The sequence below is a fragment of the Nipponia nippon genome, unplaced genomic scaffold (genome assembly GCF_047370975.1).
Source record: "Nipponia nippon isolate SJK-2023a ecotype South Korea unplaced genomic scaffold, ASM4737097v1 scaffold_5, whole genome shotgun sequence".
NCBI lineage: Eukaryota > Metazoa > Chordata > Aves > Pelecaniformes > Threskiornithidae > Nipponia > Nipponia nippon.
This window is the reverse complement of record NW_028262369.1, coordinates 39,776,156-39,795,606: the sequence shown is the minus strand read 5'-3', so window position 1 is coordinate 39,795,606 and position 19,451 is coordinate 39,776,156. Positions and strand designations below refer to the sequence as shown.

Here is a 19,451-nt window from a genome sequence, read left to right as displayed (position 1 = left end):
TGACTCCCCACCAATTCTTGTACATATTTTTTAGTTGTCATGTACTAGCATGGAAGCTAAATATTCAAAATGAAATATAAAATTTGTAGTCTTAAAATATATTCCTAGTGAAGTTGTTAAACAGTTTTTAAAACAAGCTCCTTTATGACAACAAAATTAAAGTCTGTGACTGAATTAGAAGCGTATGAACCAGAAAAGAGCTATTTGCCCGCGGTTTTACTAATGTCCTAGCGAACTAGCTGTGTTTTCCTTTTATCTCCCTGAAAATCGTATGTCTTTTATGCCGACCATCTTGCAATCTAAAAGTACTTGTTTAAAGCAAGCCAATAAATGAAAGATTTCAGTGGCTGAGCTTGTCCTCGCCTCACATAAGAATGTTCTCTGTGGCTTTAACATTCCTCAAAGAAATTCTTTTGTGGTATGTCCATTAAATGTTGAGATTTTCTGATTGGTGTTGCTGCTAGTTACTGCAATACCACCATTCTTTAGATGTATACTTGTCATCCATAGCCTGCCGTTTTTTCACAATGATAAAAAACCTGCAATAAAGCAAGTAATATAGTGGAGTATTCAGGTGGAGGATAGAGGGATTTCACAACGTGATTTGCAAATCAGCAGGTTTGTTCTTGAATAGATCATGAAGTGATGAATTCCAGGGTTACAGCTTCTGCAGTGTAATGGTGTAGGTGTCTCTGAAGTGTAACCGTTTTGACTTGTTTCCAAGGTTGACCACTGAGGCAAAATTCATAGTGGCTTCCAAAACCATGGCTGGTCCAAAACATTGTGTGTCTTACTAATGGTACTTGTTCTAGGTTAAATGCTTTCAAAATATTTCTAGGAATGTATTGTACTTTAACACAGGTAATACTGCTACTGTGGCCTACCTTTCTTATTTTTGGTTTTGCAATTTGTATTTAAAAAAAAAAAGAAAAAGAAAAGCTTCAACACTTTTCTAGTGTTCCAAGAATTATAGAAATGCTAAACAGCTTTCTCTATGACAGAAAGCAACACTGGCTCTTTGCTGACCGTAACATGGTCAGCTGCCTTTGGGGAGCTTCTTGTCACATGTTCAGAGTCGACAGATGTGTTGGAACAAGTGGTTTGTGGCTGGAAAGTCATAATTCCAGTTGGTTTATACAGAGCTAATGAGCAAGTACTTTTCCAGAAGTATAGATGAGAGGAAAATGTTCACCAAAAATACATGATTAAAAACACTACATGTCTGAACACGAACATTTCCTGCTTTTGGCATCAGTGCTCTGGTAGGAAATGTTCAGGTCACAAGTTATAGATTTAGAATTGGGCATCCTTGCATTTATTTAGGATATGCTCAAACTTGCAAATAGAAATCTCTTCACAAACTCAGCAATTCTTTGGAAGCTTAAGTATTTGTTTATGTCAGTCTTACATAACTGCTTACATAGAGCAGCAATGTTGGGAGAATATTTTATGTGTGTGTCTCTTGTCTTCCTATGTCTGTCATGTGTGCTTCTTAAAGTCTATCTTTTATTTCATTTTAGCAACTGGAAAAAAAGTAACAAAAAGTATTTTTATTTATAGATAACTCAAACTCAGATGACATCATTATAAAGACCAAACAGTAATAATCTCTCAGTTGCTTTTGTCGTAGAAACACTCCATAAGAGATTGACTTTAGCTGTGTTAACATTTTGGACAAACACCCACCACAGAATCTCTTTCATTTTGGCTGTCTTACAGAATGTGCAGTTTCATTCACTTCCTTCATAATCCTACAGATAACACTGCTCCTTTTGCTATTCCTCTTCATTTTGTACATTTTGTCATATGTGTTACACATGTAAGAAGCATGGCATTATCACTGAATGAGCACATTGAGGAACATTCTCTTTGAATACAAAGGCTGAATATTTTTAATTGATACTACAGTATTGAGTGACTCGGTTGATTCATCTTCTAAAAGATTAATTCAGCTGTGAGAGCTAAACAAAATATAGTCTTCGACATTCCCTGTTTGTATGAGGATTAGAATGAAACCATGAATTAAATGTAATAATCTTAATGCATAGATAACTACCAATTACCAAGTGGCCAAGAAAGTATTAATCTCTTTGCCCATAATGGTAGAACTTCATGCTATTAAGTGCTTTCTGAGTTGTTCAGTCATTTAACATTCCTAAGCAATAGTATTTGTAATTGAGGTTTGGTTTTGTTTTTCAGAGTCAAAGGCATTGTGAGGTGAATGAATAGATAATGAAGCATCTACCCATTTCTGACTGCCTGACTCAGCTTGGTCTTGCAGAATATTGCATGCTCTTTGAATAGTTGATGGTGTAGAGGTAAGGATTGGCTTTTTCAATAAAATTCTTGAGAAAATGTCAAGTAAGATGATATAATGCAAGTGATTAATGTTCTGTGATGTGAAGTTGGAGCAAAAAACCTAAAGGCTGATAGTTTGCTTTTGTCTCAGGAAAGGGGAAATAAAACCAATGTCTTTTGTAACTGTGTACTAAAACTAACAGAGAAATAGTTGCTGGTGAGCTAGATAAAACGAACATTTTACTGTTTCTAATGCTGCTTGTCCTATATTAGTCTTGGCTTTCTCAGATTGTAACAAATGGACATGTTCAGCAGAGCAAGAACACAGATAACTTTTGTTCTGCAAAAGTTAACGAGTTTCTTCCTTAAAATTCAGAACTAGATAAAACATAAACTTATGTGCCCATTGTTATATGAAGTTTTTTATAGGTAAATAATATGGCTTAAGAATAATCTTCTCTATTGAGCAAATACCACATTACAGAAGGACCTTCAATGAGTCATCTTGAAGATCTTTATAAGTTGATTTAGAAATTCTTAGGTAGCCCTTTTCCGACAGGTCTTATTTGATCAAAATTTCCTCTTTATTGTCCATTTTGTGTTTTCAGTTCTTATCATCCAGGTACAAATGTATTGACACTTGCATACTATATAATCAATTAAATGCTGCTTTGACATGTTTTAATTCTGTCTTGCTGTATTCCTAATTCAGAAAATAAATGTAAAAAATACAACTTAATATTCTCATCAGCTCAAAATATCCTTGGATTCACTTTTAAACAAGTCTCTTACAATTTTTGTCACTAATCAAAGTTTCATGAAGTGGCACTTTATTTAAAACAGGCTTCTGTGTCACATCTGTGCTGCTTGTATACCAGAGTTCTTAGCGAGTGTTACGGTAATCTTGTAATCCAAGCAAAATAAAAATAAAAGGATTTTAAATATAAATTGCATTTGTCACAACTAGGAAAAGGACAGCATTTTCTTTCCCAAAAGGACTCAGTCAGTAAGACTTAGAAGCAAGTTGGAAAACGTTATGTGATTCACACTACCATTGTAACACAGAAGACAGTAATATAGAACCATGGGACAGCTGTTTTGACAGTCAATAAGCAAACAAAAAAACCTGCAGCAAAGACAGTTTACAGCTTACCGAGCCTGAAAGCTGCCTGTAAAAAGTTTTTGCTGAAGTGCAAAACTTAAAAATAAGCTTAGTGCATCATTCTGGATACAACGGGCTTTTTTTTTAAGTTCAAGGCCATGAGTCAGAATTTCAGTTCTGCAGTATCTGTAGATTACAAGCGTTATATCATTCCTTAGTTCCTCAGCCAAACTGAATATTTTCCTGAAACAAAACTTTAATTTGGGAAAATGCCTGACTTACCCTGACTTCATATACTTACTAACCTGCTTAATACTAGACATATGCTTAAGAACAATGTCGAACCCAGCTTCTAAGTTCTTGAAAGTCTAAGTAATTGCCTTTGATGTCTCCTACTTTTAAAAATAATTACTAATAACTATTTACACTGGGGTATTTATCCCTGCAGTAGAAGGTATGATTATATCCATTTTGCTGAGGAGGACAGTGATGCACAGTTTCTTGAATTAGATTTTTCTTAGCTAAGCAGTAAATTCATGGCAGCAGAAGATGGAGTTCTTGGGTTTCAGTCAACTGCTCTAGCTAGTTCTTAAGCTAGACTAGGAAATGCTTATGATCTTGAATGAAGAAAACTTCAAGGCGGGAGACTGTTCTCCCTGACAAATGAAATTTCTGCATATTAGTGTTGTCTGCTGCAAAATGCAGCAAGTTTTTTAAAGTTACTAAAAAAAAAACCCAAAATGTGTCTATAAACGCTCCCACTGTGTTATCCTCAGCATGTACTGTTCAGTACTGCAGTTAACACCAGCCCTTTTTGTGTTCCTCCTTACAAGCTTTTTGCTAAAGTTTGAAGAACAGGCATATTGCATTTGTACTTCTTTGTGTGTGATTTTTCTTGGAGGATGATTTTGGGGTTGGGGAGGGGAGGGTGTTGGGGTTTTTTGAGAGAAGCAGAGGGAGCCTCTGTCACTGTTGCCAAAGCTGAAAAATCCTTTCTACTGAAATGGGAAGTCATCGTTTGTACCAATTTTTGCATTTGGGTAAACCTAGAAAGGGATAAAGTAAGAGTTACAATTATTCAACTCCGTTTTCTCACATCATTAGATACATATGAGGTATCATTTGAGAAACACTTAATATGACCTTTTCAGGCATGGCTAAATTTCCCGAACAGCTTTTGAAACAGTTATAGCTAGTGACGTAAAAAATCGAGTCTTTCAGCAATTAGAGGATTACTCAGTCTAAATCAAAGAATGTCATGCTTTTGCAGTGGTTTTAGTTTGAAAGAAAGTTTTAAAAATGACAATTTCAAAAACAGTGGCTCACTTAGAGTAGAAATCTGTGTCAGTTGTCTTATTATCACAGTGTATCACACTGTGTGATATTGTATCACACAGTGAAACAATGTGATTTTGTATTTTAGGGTCCTAGGCCTGACTTGTCAAATCTCCATTAGAAAAGGCCACTTTTAGTAATATGACTTGCCAGTAACAAAATGGAGTACCTCCTATGGATTTCTCTTTATCTGATGTACAGTGAAAACACAAAACAGTACAAATAAAAAGAAATACATTTGATCATAAATTTTCTGCTTTGGATGTGTTTTATTTTTGTTCTGGAAGATGTCATCATCAAATGAAATTTTGTACATACTTATAATCAATGTCAAATTGAAATTTTGTACCAACTTATAAATAATGTCTTGAGTTATTCAGCAGCTTATTTTGAAAATAAAATAGTATTGATTTTCTGGAGAGAAAGGGGAATAAAAGAGAACAGTTCAGGTTTGATTACCCAAATGCATTATTTGGCAATTCATGTTCTTCAAAAGTGTCACAACCCATGTTATCTATTAATTACAGTGAATATCCTCTTGATTATCCAAAACCTTTCTTTCCAATATTATTATGCCCCTTAGTTCACTCTGAGATTTATCTTCCTTCATTAGCTTAAGTGCAATTGGCATACTAGCACCTTTTTTTTTATTCAAAGGAGTAATAGCTTTTAGAAACTCTGCAACTATCTTGACCAGTTTTGTTTTGAGAAAAAATTTAGAGACAATGAATTAATGTTTTAAAAGAAAAATTCTTCATTCCTTCAATGACATAGCTTATCACGACAAAGGGGCTTCATATAACACATAAATATACTCACGTTTGCTGTTACGTAGCTTACAGTATCAGAAACAGCAAACCTGTTGGAAAGAAATTTGAATTCTCCTGGACTAATAGGTATAGTATGTTCCTTACTCTGGCATTTGCTACAGAACTTACTCCATCTTACAGAAGCTGATCTTAGAAAAATAGGAATTGAAAATCAAGTCTGCCCAACACACACAATTTCCAATAGCCTGCTGCTTCAGGAGGTAGAAAAAAAGAGAGGTAAGACTTCCATGTTGTCTCTTAAAGACTAAGAGAATGAGTTAAGGCAAGCTGAGCTTTCCTGTCATAAAGAGATGACAAACTAATGCTCTGATTCAGTCTAGGATACTGCTCTGAATAGATATCACAGGGGTACTTTACATGGACAATAAGAAGAATAGCTAAACGTTAGTCTTTCGGCAGGGTTTTAAAAAGCAGTATAACCTGTACTTTTTTTAGAAGTTGTTATTTAGAAAAGGCTTCACTTTCACTTTCTGTTGCTTTCACAGTCTTCAGCTTAACAAGATACAGTTATGTTAACAGACCATAATTGACGGAAGACTGTGTCATGAGTGTCTTCCTCACTTGGAAAGACCATATCAAAAGGTCTAAACCAAGCTATTTTTGTGTATATGCCACCACATCCCTAGTGAGGAGAGAACGCTTACGCAGGCAGTCCTGACCCTCCTTTTCCATTTTGGACTTTGCTATGAATTAAGACTTGATCAGTACATCTTTTGTTGCTTTTATGATGCTTTTATCAGTTCAGTATCAAAATTCAACTCAAGTTTGTGAGAGCTGGAACAAGCCCTGTAAAACTTTCTATTCTGACTGGAAGGATATAGTGAGATGTCATTCAACTACGACTTATTGCAGAGGATATTTTTAGAACAGTTTACAAGATACGAGTATTATGCAATCTGCCCAATAATTCTAAAGATCACTGCCTAAGGCTTTTACAAATTCAATGTGAAGCAGTGATTTACTTGGCTAACATTCCTGCTTTTACCCTCTCTTGGTCAAGATAAAAAGACTTTTGGAGCATGTGTAGAAATCGAATATTCATAAAATGTGATTAGCTACTCTAACTTTTCAGAAGAAACTAGAACTGGTTGTGTACCAGTAGATCAGTGTATTTTCTCAATGTTTTCTGAGGAGTTCAAAATTGGTTTAACAATTACATAACTTCTACAATTAATTGGTTTAGCTCTCTTGAAATATGAACATGACATTTTTGTAACTGCTACTGTGAACAGATTAGGAAATTATTCAAGTTGATTACTGCAGTGCAACTAGATATATTTCTGTTAGAATCTATTTTCATGTGGCTTTGGGACTGCATTTTGTAACCTTCTCAGGTACTGGAGTAAGGAATATATTACAGTTCTCAATGTAACATTTTTTCAGAGGGAAAGGCTGTTCAAACCATCATTCACGTGGTGAATTGGTTTATAGATAGTTACATAACGTTTCAATCAACTCACTGGAACATTCCAAATTCTATTAACATAGGTACAACTCACGATTGTTCAGCTTCAGATACGTTGAGCTAAATCTAATCTTGCCGTGCTGCTGGTGATTTCAGTGAATTTGAGTCAAACGTTATATCTCCAAACTGGAGTGTATATATTTCTTAACCTCTGGACCTGTGTCTTGCAAGGTGACAGCATGATGCCATTTGTTGGGTTTTTTTGGTTTCTTTTGGTTTTTTTGCTTGTTTGGTTTTTTGGCAGTTAAGTACTAGAATTCTTTAAGCTAAGTTCTAGTAGAAGTAGTGGTGGTTCATATTTTTATGGGCATTTATCTTGGTGAGCAATGTTTTCGTTCACTCTCTGGTTTTGGCTAATGAAAACAATTAAGTGTATAATTGAATTGTGTGCTTGAAAAAATAGAGCCAAATTGATCTCTGAGTTGTTCTGTTTACGACAGGATATTTACAACCTAGATAACTTTGCCTATTGTATTAAAGAATTCTGAGAAGGCTGTAAAACAGATCAGTTCAGTCAGTCATACATGAGTGCAGACTGTTTTGTTTTCACAGTAGGGGCTAATCGTTGTTATCTAGTCTCCAGCCTACTATGACATGGTTTTGTTTTGTGTCTGTCTTTGACAGAGTGCTGTGTCTAGGAGCAAAGTGCCTAATCAGTTACACTGAAATGCTTGTTTTCCCTAGCACTGAACTGTACTGAGGTCATACATTAGAAAAAACATTTTTTAAAAATCTTCCATTCTATTAAATAAATACTAATGTCCTACTAATGTACTTACCCGTACAGAGTAAAGGCTATATATTACTCTGCTGTTATTTTGAGCTTTCAACAACAGCATTGTATTTGTTGCTGGTTCAACGGTTTCCAGACAGTGCTTGATGTGATAAGTCACTTTAATATGTAAGCATTTTCACAAGGTTAATTTTATAGGACTAAGCATTTCTTTGTAGAGCGAAGTTAAGTTCTGGAAAATTTTGTCAAAACATTTTCTGTTTTCTAAAATGCTATGTGGTTCTGAAACTACTTTGGAGAGAACGTATCTCGGTACACTAAGATTTGGATTCATCCTGTCTAGCTACTCGGGCTGTGTTTCCACAGTAATTAATACCAAGATCTGTGCATTGACATAATGCTCAGCAACACATTTGACCTGGACCAAATATGTGCACATGATCACATATCTGTTGAAATGGGCAGAGTACACAATCCGAAGTTCACTACCTTTATGCTTTTACGCTACCTTTATGCCAGCCAACGGTAGGGAAGTGATTAGAATAACTGGTTTGACGTGAGTAGCGTTAGCTAATCAGTAGAAAAATAACCATTCAAAATTGTTAAACCACTTCAGTCTGGCAGAATGAATTTTGTAGTGGATCAGTGCTTTGAATAATGAGGCTCTGACATTTTTGATCAATATTAGAAAACTGAAATGCTGCTGTGCCATTGACTCTTGACCTTAATTGAAGGTGGGGTTCCAAAATGCCAACCTAGGCAGTCTGTGCCCTCTTCAGCTTTCCTTTAGTTGCTTTTTCCGATCTCTGTGTCATTCCTTTTGTTGTTCCTAAAACTATCCTGCAGCTGCTTGGTGAACCCATTGGGAAATTTATCTGGCTGAAAAACAACTTTTTTCCCCCCTCATATCATCCAGATCAAGTCCCCATGCCAGTTCGCTGTTCAGCTGCACAAACACTGGTACAAGTATGAATGGCCAAGGAAGAGAGAGTAGAGGTGAGCCCTGGTGCCTGAAACAGCCCTGCTGCCTAAAGTGAAACCACAGCTGAAGGTGTTCTATTAGGAGGCAAGTCACTCTCTGCTCCCCCTAGGAATTAGAAAGAGACAGATGAATTCAGCAGCTAATTCAGTCCACTTTCAATTTGAATTACCTTATGTAGGTGTCTATATTTTGTTGTTGATTGTAGAGATATCCCAGGATGGCTGACTTCCTGGCAGATCACTCAGCGAGTGCTGACAGCTGGTGGAATGAATTTAGGCCTAAAAGCTACAACTGCAGTTGGCTTGGAACGTTGCATCTCTTTGAGTGCAGCCTTCCAAATTTCAAGAAAGCATTTGATTCCTTTTCTCTAAATCCTGATGGTCTCAAATATTTGCTTAGTGCTTATCACTGTATTTCATTTCCTTGCAAATCAAAGTACACAAGTGGAAAAATGTTTCCAATTTCTGCAAACTTTCTTCCTAAGTGCAAAATTGTTACCAGTTCTGAACATACTTCCTACCACTGTTTTATGAACAGAAGACCACATGGCTGTGTACCGAGTCAAACCAGTAGTTGCTCAAGTCCAGGATCTTGTATCAGGTAGTGGCAAAGTAGATGTCAAGTGAAACATGAAAGAGCACACCAACCCATAGTGATGCTTTCTCAGAATACTGTCTAAGCATTTAATCTAACAAAAAAGAAGTTTCAAAAAGGTATGAATGTGAAGAGCCATAAATACTCTTTCCAAAATCCTTTTGCCTGCATCTTGACTTATCTTTTGATGTGCACTGCAGCACATTCTGGATCTTGGTGTCCTGCCATCTAGGCCAGCGTCCATTCAGGTATTTATAGCATGTTGTGACTCCTTTGAGAGGTACCTTTTGGTTTTTGTTCCAGGGAAATTGTAGAGTCAGAGGGCGGGGCCTGCAGCTTGCCTGGGCTTGTCCCAATATGGAATCAAGATGCATCCAAAATGTAGGTACTAAACCACTCCCAAGTAAAGCAAAATGCAGGCTGTGCTTCTGTCTGTGCTTACAGGAATGTTCTCCGTGGCTATCGAGCACCTTTTTGTAGTTTTAGAAATGTTTCTTTGGCATTGCAAAGAAGCCGGGAAATAACACATCCTCTTCTAGAAGTAGCTTCTTCTGGTATGAGAGAAACTGATGACAAATTAGGTGTAATCTGACTCCTGTATTACACAAAAAGGTCTTCCTTCCCAGAGCATGAGGCACAGCACTCTCTCCTGTAACAAGCAGTTCAAGACAGACGTCCTGAAAGCCCAGTACTTACAGAGTAGCGCTCCAGGAAGGAACCATGTATCCTCTAACACAACTAAAGCAGGGTTTGATGCTGTGTGGGATTGGGAAAGAGTGATATTTAGTCTCGTTACCATATTGTGCTACAGTCTTTAGGAGTGTGATTTTATTATGATTTCTTATGACCTGTAGTAAAAGAATAAATCATGCTTCAGATATGTTGAGGAATCCCTCCATATTGTGACCAGTTCCTTCCGTGCGGTAGAAATGTTACCTGCAGAGAGGGTAATGTAAATATATAAATGCAAATGTCTTGTTTGATATAATAAAAAAAATACCTTGGATATTGCCAGACATGGAAGATATTTCTTGGTTCCTTTATAACCATGAATTTAAATAAAGAATTATTTTGGAAAGCTTTGTATCATTTGACTATTAAAATGTTTGTGTACATTTGTAAATATTCATGATGTACTTTTCTATACATCATCGGTTGAGTTATGAGTGGAAAGATACATAGAAAGCTAAGTGACAAGAAATTTTTTTTTTATGAGGTGTTCTAAGAGCTAGAACTTTGTTTTTCCAGTACCTTCTTTTACTGAACTGAATTCTGATTAATAACATTTTGTGGCTTACTGTGATTTCATAAACATCTTAGAGTGTTTTCCTTTGACAGGCTAAAGGTATAAAGAATCTTTCCTTTTTGTCTTGTACAGGTTTTCTTATACAGAGAGACTGCAGTTTTAATAGGATATATATTTAGGACTTTTATAATGTTATTTGTCACACAAAGAAGGCCAGCCTTAATGGATTAAATATAATATATGCATTGACATAATTTATTGTGGGTGAATATAAAATAATATGCAAAACCTGAATTAGATTAAATGTAATTGACATTCCATAACTTCCTGCTTTCGGTGGGGAAAAGAGATTTTGCATTTAAATTCTTAAATAACTGTTTCTGCGTATGTTGTATTTCTTGCCCTGCTGCAGTAGTGTAAAGTTAAATATGAAGTGTTTTCTTGCCATGTGGGCCTTCTCCTTGTCATTCATTATATAGAAGACCTAAGATGTGTGCTATTAAGAAGCAAGATGAGCAAACAGTACAGATCCTTGCTTGTGCTTGGGACAGTATAAATAGAGGCAAGTCCATCTTCAAAGAAGGTGTAAAACAACCGAGGCACTCCCTCGTGTGTTTTTATTAGATGGCCAAAATACTTAGCATAAAGCCATAACTGGGCTTGCCTTGTCAAACCCAAATATCTTGCGTTTGTCACTCTCAGATGAAGCCCTTTTACTCGTTCTGGTTTTTTTGCTTCTCTTTGAAACATTACAAACACAACCACCGTGCTTTGGAGCAGTGGTATGTAGTGTCAACCTGGCAGATTCCAGACTAGTGCTAAAGTATTCTGGTAGCTTTGCCAATAGATGGAGAGGAGGCTGCTTTGAACACTTTCATCTGCATAATAGAGGTGGTATTGCTACCTGTGTGGTCTATTCTGCGCTCACTGAGAGATACAAGGATGTGAAGGTTTTTGCCATTTTTGTCTGAGGAGGTCAGAAATGTAGATGCTGTTACAAAGTTGTAAACATACACCTCTGACTGTACCATTTCATCTATTGAAAGTTCCAAATTCATTTCTTGCTGCTTTCTGGCCTTCTGTTTGTCCTTGTCTCTACATCCGTTATGTTCTAAATGAAAAACTCTGCAACATCTGTCACATGCAAAGAGAGGCTGTTAATTCTCTTGTATTTGAGACTTTTTACAGAAACATGGAAAACCAGAAGCTTACAAGGAAATCTTAGCTCCATAGTAACAGTTCTTCCACTGCTAGAAGCAAAGCGAGGAAAAAAGACACCTTGGTAAAAAGGAACCCATAAAACCTTGTCCATCTTCTTTATGGTATTGTCTTCCAGTTTAATATGTCATTTACCAAAACTAGTCAATAAAAGAAAACGGGTTTTAGTGCAGTTTTACCTAGGTATTTCAAAATTCTGAAACACGTCTATCTAATCTATGCCAACACAAGTTGTTTGACATGATTTTCAATACCAAATTGAAGGTGGGGAGGGGGAGGGACACAACATGTTATTGTCACAGAATATGTGCAGTAATTTTTTTTGCAAATTTTTTTTATTACTAATTGGTTTTTGTTAATGATGATACTCAGTTTTCTTGTATTATATCTGACAAGGGCTGTACTGAGTTTTTTAGGTTCTAGCAGTAGCTGATACTAGCTGACTCAAAACACATGGAATTCTGTAGCTCTGAGAACTTTTGATAGCTACAGTGAAAATTTTTTTCCAAATCCTTCCAAAAGTTTCAGTTTCTTTCTAAGACTTTAAGATAGTGAGCTGCGGATTAGGGGAGTTTATTGGAAAAAACTGATTTGTCAGAACTAAAGTTTTTAGCCAGTAGATCAGACATCTGGTATTTTATGTACCCAGTTTGTATTCTTCTAGGCCAGCAAAAATTTGAATGTGCTGTAGCCAGAAACTCCAGCAAGCCAGAGCGTGTTCGTGCTCCAGTTTGTCACTGAATGAGCTAAGGTTTATATAACTCCTCGAACTCTCCTGCTTTACTGCAGCATTATTTCCAGGAGGATCAGCTATGGGACATTTCTGCTTGCAAACTTTTCCGAAGCTAGGGACAAAGAGGCTTCTTGACGCTGACTCATAACAGATAGCTCTTTAGGAGTTTCTGAAAGACCTCGTATCTCCAGACCTAAGACAGACCAAATATCAAGACTGGATGTTGGTAGCTTTATTATGGATGTCTGGTTAGCGGCTGACTAAACTTGTCTATTTCAGTTGGCAGCCAGGAGGGACCTTAGAAAGCACAGTTGCCATAGCTCATCATTTTCAAACAAAATCTTGTCAGATTTCAAGTACTGGCGCATTTTTCACTTCGTATTGTCATTCTAATTTGTCCTGATATGTCTTCGGTTAATTTGAAAATTACCAGTGAATAAACTTGATTTCCTAGTCAACAGTTATGCTGATCATTATTTGTTCTCTGTGGCATCTGTGGGAGTTGGGGGAATGTAGCATTTTGTTTGTTTGGGTCTTTTCTCTTCTACTGCAATTCTACAGTAGAAACTTGCTTTGACTTTTGTTTATCAGGAAATCTACAAGAATGGCTGTGTGAGCAATCCATGCATACCATGGCCTCATCTTGTGTAGTTACTTCTGCATTTTATCTTTGCAGCTGCACAGCAGTGCTTTTAGAGTAGATGTATTTTCTCCTGGTTATTTTAGGAAGACTGGAATTCTGATGGTTAAGGTCAAACTGAAAAGTTCCAGTGAATCCTCTTGTTTTGTCCCATCATCTCTTTTGTTACTGTAAGCCAAGCACATTTTGAAAATGGTCTCTCAAGAACTGGCAAGTACCCAACTCTTGGCACGTTTAAGGTACACAAGCTACAACATCACAGGTCTTGGGACCTAGGTCCCAGGTATGTTCCTCCTCACTCATCTGTTTAGATAGCTGCTTGTCTAGGTGTCTTTGCACTAGGCGGAAAGATGCACCTGTACATACTCCCTTCCTTCAGAAAGCAGAAGTCAAGGGTGACCATAGAAGGCCACAGCAGTGTGTGATGCATGGCCAGCACACTGCTGGTTTCTCAGCCTTCCCAAGGCTGATGTCACAAAGGACGGTACTTCACCAGTAACATTTCTGTCGCAAGGTGATATACAGACAGCATGATGCCATATAGATAAACAGATGACTAAGGGGTATGGCAGGTCAGCATGCAATACTGATGGGGAGGGCTTGACAGAGGTGCTGTGCTTGTTTCAGGACATTGGTGCTTCCAGACTTCATCCCACATCTCAGTAAACCCATTTCCAAAGGAGATAAAAGTATGAAAACAACACAAATTTGCAATGAGGAATCTAATCTAGCTTAATTCGAAGTAACTCACAACTGATACAGCTAGCATAGTGGAATCATTCTTACCCGTTGCAGACAAATTCTCTTGAACAGCTTTGCATCAAGTATATACAAGGATGGGTTGTGTAAATTGTCATACAGGAAGACAAAGACCGATTTTCAATTTCATCTGAAGACAGAATAAAACTCCTAGGAAAAGGACGTAATGACTCATGTAAGAGTAATCACAGTTTATACAGGACTGCCCAGCTACCAGTCCCATTACTTAGCACCCAGTCATGTTACTAAGGAAATTACTTCTCCTTTTCTAGTTCTTATTCATAAAACCTGACAATGAACCATGACTTTACTTCCTATGTAATTACAGTGCCTGAAAATTTCCCGAGTTTTTAGAATTGGCCAATAGAGACCATCTTATGTGCTAACTGGTCTGGTATGCTTTTAGATGTTTTTTACCTGAACTGTGGAATGTATGGTTTAGATAGAGAAGCAAGACATTATTATTTTCCTCTTTGCATAAAATAAAGTGTGCACTTCTATAGCATCTTCCCCTTGATAAGCTGATAGACTACTATACAGTCTTTGCTGTGAAAAATATCTACCACTCTGATGTATGTTACAAAAATGTAAGTATAGGTCGTGCAGGAGGTGAGGGAGTCAGAATACTAGAACTGAAAGTGTAATCCAGGTATCTCAACTCCTCTTTCTGTATTCTCACTATAATTCCATTTTTCTTGCAGAGCATGTATTAGTGAGGCATTTTGGTGTCCAAGATGGGATTATAGTCTGTCGTGTTTTGGTCCTTTTCTCTTCCCCCTGCTCTTCTCCTCCCTCCCCCAGGTATATTTTGAAGAAAAATTGTGCCAGAAATATCCTATGGGAAATCTCCATAGGTTGTTACTTGGGGCAATGAAATTCTGGAATCTGTCACTGTGCCTGAAACATTTCTGGTACCTCTCTATCCCAATACTTACCTGGTTTTGCACAACTGACAATGACAAAAGCAGACTGCCATCAGCAATTCAAGATTTGCTAGCTTTCCTAGTTCATCAGTAGCTCAAATGTCATTGCATTTGGGGGAAAAACTTAATTGAGGAAAGATTGGAGTGAGTTTTTGTTGTGCGTTTAGGCCTCATTTTATGTGAAATTGGTTTGAATTTTGATCTTAACTTCAAGGTTCTGTTCAGTGTCAGTATGATGTTATAATTTTCTGTAATTTGGGGGAAGAAAGTTATGTAAGCGTAGAAGTCTGCATCCATCGGCATGCCATAAGTGGTGACTTACGTCCTAGCACCAGTGAATGAATCCTTTGGGAAACTGTTGTGTTTCACATTTACCTCAACTTTTCTGTTTTGGAAGTTGTTATTGTAAAAGGCATCTGGCAATACCAACAGTGATAATGCTTTCCTGCTGCTCATACCTGCCATAAGGAACCGAAGCGGGGTTGCTATGGGAAGGGGAGCGCTGGTCAGAAATGCCACTGGGAGCTTCCTTTATCTCGGTATATTAGATAAATTTAATTTTCTAATCTTCTATCCCCTCTTCTTCTACTATTGCATATTTGAGCGCTCTCTGCCTTTATTTTTTTTCTCTTATGTTACACTAAACTTCATCTTACTTGAGCTTTCTTATGCAAAGATTCTACTCATATCTATGAAAATTCCAAGACTTTTCTGAGAACTGTCCTCTCCTACTTCTGCAACATCCATGATGGCTAAAGAGTCTTGTCTTGATGAGCTAAATGTTTCTTAAGCTCTAGCTATACTTCAAAGGAAGGGCCAGTGCTCTTTCTGTCTTGAATTGCTTCATCTAAAAAAAAAAAAAAAAAAAAGCCTTTCACTGTAAGGTATTTTATCTCACATATTTTGTTGCAAAAGTCAGTGTTTTGGACAATGCATAAAAACCCAAACTATGTAGAGGTCGATGTCCTCGTTCTACCCAGTAGCCAGAGATGTCACTGTGGTAAGTCACCATGGGGAATTTTAATCCTGCTGTTGTCACCATTGGATGTAGCTGAGCTTGTTTGGAGTGAGAATACCACAGTTTCGTTTGGTTTTGGTGATTGGTTTGATAATACGTAGAGGTCCTGGAAGATGAATAATCTGCTTTGTACTGACATTTATCATTTTGATAGTTTAGGACCACAACTTCAGCAACATCATGTGGTCAGGCTCTGAAGCAGATACATCAGAAGCAGCTTATTAAAACTAGCCCTGGTAGAAACGGAGACAGAGAGTGAAAGGATTGAACACTAAAGTGAAATGAAAATAGTGTATGAAGAGGATCTCCCAAAACAGAACCACCATACAACTAGTAGGGATCAAATATTTAATGTCAAAATCAATTAAATGTCTGGTTAGGCAGAGAAGTATTTGCCTCTGGAAAGCTAATGCCAATAGGATAGCTGTGAAGAGGTTTGCAGAGTGTTGGCTTATGAATGCCGACAAGAGGGAAAGAACAGTGTTATCAAAATTGCTTTGGACAACTGCAATAACTGCAGCAAAACCAGAGAAACGTTGGCCAGGCAGCCTGAAAGACTGAGCCAACAAGAGAGAAATACAACATTGAAGAAAAATTTGATCTAGACAGCGCTTTGAAAGTCAGCTGAGTGTGCCTTGATTTCTATTTAAGCAAAAGCCCTTTGGCTGAGTCAGTGGTACAGCTGGAGGTGCCTGAGGTAGTTTGTTAAAATTGAATGTTCTGTCTGTCCTTATCCGATTGTTTTAACGGGTATACTTTACGAAGGGAGGTTAACTAGCCGTCTGTTCTGTCGGTAGCTGTCGATCCTTTACGGCTATTTGACTCTTTGTTTTAGAAAATGCGTTTTATACCACGAACCTGTTGCACAAACCTCACGTAAGGCGGTGGGATGAGGGGGCCGTCTGCCAACGTGGGTGAATTGTATGTGTGATAGACTCTGAATTGTCCGTGAACAGGGTGTATTTGGGAAACGGATAATTTTTGCCGTAGCGCTAATTTGGGGGGCGAAATTCTGGAAGTCAAGGTCTTAAATCCGTGGAAAAGGGCAAGGAGAGGTCACGGCATGTAAATGGCGTGTGTGTGCCGGGGGTTCGGCCCCGGCGAGACTCGGCCTGAGCCGCCCGCGGAGGGGTGGGGTTGGGCAGCCGTAAATCACGGCCGGGCGCGGGCTGCGCCGCTCACAGCGCCTGCGGCCGCGGGGCTGCCTGAGCCGCTGCACGCACCGCGGGGCCGGGGGGGCTGGCGCCTGGCAGGCGGTCTCGTTTTGCTGGGGTGAAAACCTGAGAGTCACGGAACCAGGTCCGTGCTTCCGCGGCCCGGGCCGGGGAGCGATAAGGCGCCCTTAGAAGGCTCCGGCTGGGTCACCCTTAGTTTAGTTATCGCGGACTGCGCTTCTTTAGGGCGGGCTGGTGCAAGTGTACGCGCCGGCTCCTCCCGCGGCACGGCCATACCTTGGGCGCTCCCGAGAACGTCCCAGTTCGTTTACTGGAAGCGCTCCGGACCGCTGCTTGTTGCGGGTCCGGCCTCCGGTTGCCCGCTCCCCCCGGCACCGCCGCCCGCGGGGCTCCGCAGCCCCGAGGGACCTGGACGGGACTCGCTGCCAGGAGATCGCTTGGCCGGGACAAAACCTCCAGCTAATCCCCAGAAAGCCTGGAAAGAAGCAGCAGCGATCAGACTGGTAACTGTGGGGACAGCGTTGTCTTCTCGGGCAGAGAATGAAAAGCTGGTTTTGCGTGTGAGCGTGTATGTGAGCGTCCCTCTGTCCTTCCACTTCTGTCCGGGCAGGGAACGGAGCAGCAGGGCGAGCCCCGACCCTGGCAGCGGCTGCCTTGCGGACTCCTAGAAATGCCATAGCTGTGGCAGCAACTACTGAGACGTTTGATCCAATGCTTAGGTTTTATGGGAATGAATCCCATGGAAATCTATTAAATATTCTTTAAACATAAAACACTGGTGTACTCGAGATACCGAAGTACTTCAGTGAGTAAGGAAAAGCTGTGTCCTTTTTTTTTTTGTCAGTTAAAGAGGAGCGTGAAAAAAAGCGCTTCTTTACGTCCAAATTTGTAATTTCCGTAAGTCGGTTGTTAGTTCAAAATAATTAAGTGCGTACTTACTGCTGAAAAGGTTTTTTAAATACTTCATTTTCAGTTAGAGTGGGTCGTTTTGTGGGTTTTTTTCAGGAACATGGTGTCAACAGAGGAGCAGGCAAAATAATAAATGACTTCCTATACTAGAGGAGAAACAAAAGCTTGTATTTTGAAGCATTAGCTGAAAAACGCTTAGATTTGACTGTAACCTTGATGAAGTCCTCTATTTTTGCCAACAAAATGGGGAGAGAATGTTTATTTCAGGTCAAGGCTTCCTACCGTTCAGGGTTACTGAGCTAACTGGTCAGGCACTTAAGTTTCTGAGATAATTTCATAGTATATGAAGGAGGTCTCTACTTATCGAATCCTCTTCAATTATCACTTTTTTTCGTGGCATTTTTTATAGATATCAAGGCATTCCACGTGTGAAAACTCGTGAAGTGTGGGGTTTATCTGTTTCTGTCATCTCGAAACAGAGAAATTTCAAAGGTAACTTATCTTAGCCTGTGTGCTTTCTGTTGCCTGAGAATAATAGTTAAATATAACATTCTAAATAGGTTGATATATTGCAAGGATGTATGAGGATGGAGATTGTGTGACATATCTAAGGAGAGAAAAAGAGAGCATGAATATTTTGATAGCACTTCAAGACCCTTTGGAAGCACTGACCTGGCTGTAATCTTGTGGGGAGTTTTTGATGTTTGACAGAGTCATGTTTTTTCTGATAATAGCTTAAAGCCTTTGAACTATTGCCTATGCTTTCCTCAGTCTATTTCTCCTTATCATAACAGGCTGTAGGTTCTTGCACCGTAATATTCTTCTCCTGTGACCTGTTTGCTATAGCAGCTACTGCATCAGTTTATCGTGTTTTAAAAAAAAGAAAGCAAAAAATACAGGTTGTAGAAAGCTGCTTCTAAGCCATTTTGGGAGCAGGAATCCTCTCTCTTTTGTTATACTAACAAAGAAGACTACATTGCTTCTAGGGAGACAATTAACATGTAATCTACTTTGAGTTTATAGTGGCTATAGTTTTAACTGTATGTATTTCTATGATATGTGAACTTTAGTGGCTTTTCAGTCGTGCTTCTTCTGGTTCCCTAACTTATTCTCTTACTAGACAAAAAATAAATCTGAGGAAATTGATCCGGGTTTTGTCCTGAACTTGGCTTTCTTCACTATTAGAGTTGATCACTTTCATTTTTTCCTGTGTGCATCTGCATAGTGCATGCAAGTGTGCCAGGTAACTTAGCAGGGAGAAGAGAGTAATTTATCTCCCACTCATCATAATTTATTGTTGCTGGTTTTGAGGGAGGGAAGGCAGGTGGGTGGGAGGAGGTTGTAAGGAGGTTTGCTGGGTCAAAAGTAAGTAGGGTTTTCACAAAAGTTGTCTCCATCTTGTAAAGACCTGAGAACATAAGGCAGTTGTTTTTTAGTTGGATGTATTAAACCACGTTCAAGCCCTCTTAGCTTCATAGCATATATAATGAT

General features: G+C 38.6%; 1 protein-coding gene across 4 annotated transcripts in view; it reads left to right on the top strand.

The window, feature by feature from the left end:
• The window catches only part of BCAR3 (BCAR3 adaptor protein, NSP family member), a 113,124-nt gene that overhangs the window by 34,997 nt on the left and 58,676 nt on the right, over positions 1–19,451 (top strand). The window contains exons 2-3 of one of the 4 annotated variants that reach the window (XM_087730512.1): positions 2,200–2,318; positions 5,686–5,781. The gene's annotated coding sequence lies outside the window, so the exon portion shown is untranslated. Of the gene's footprint in view, positions 1–2,199; positions 2,319–5,685; positions 5,782–17,064; positions 17,555–18,369; positions 18,453–19,451 lie in introns of those variants that run through there. The other 3 variants (XM_087730513.1, XM_087730511.1, XM_009468262.2) reach the window with 3 other exon arrangements.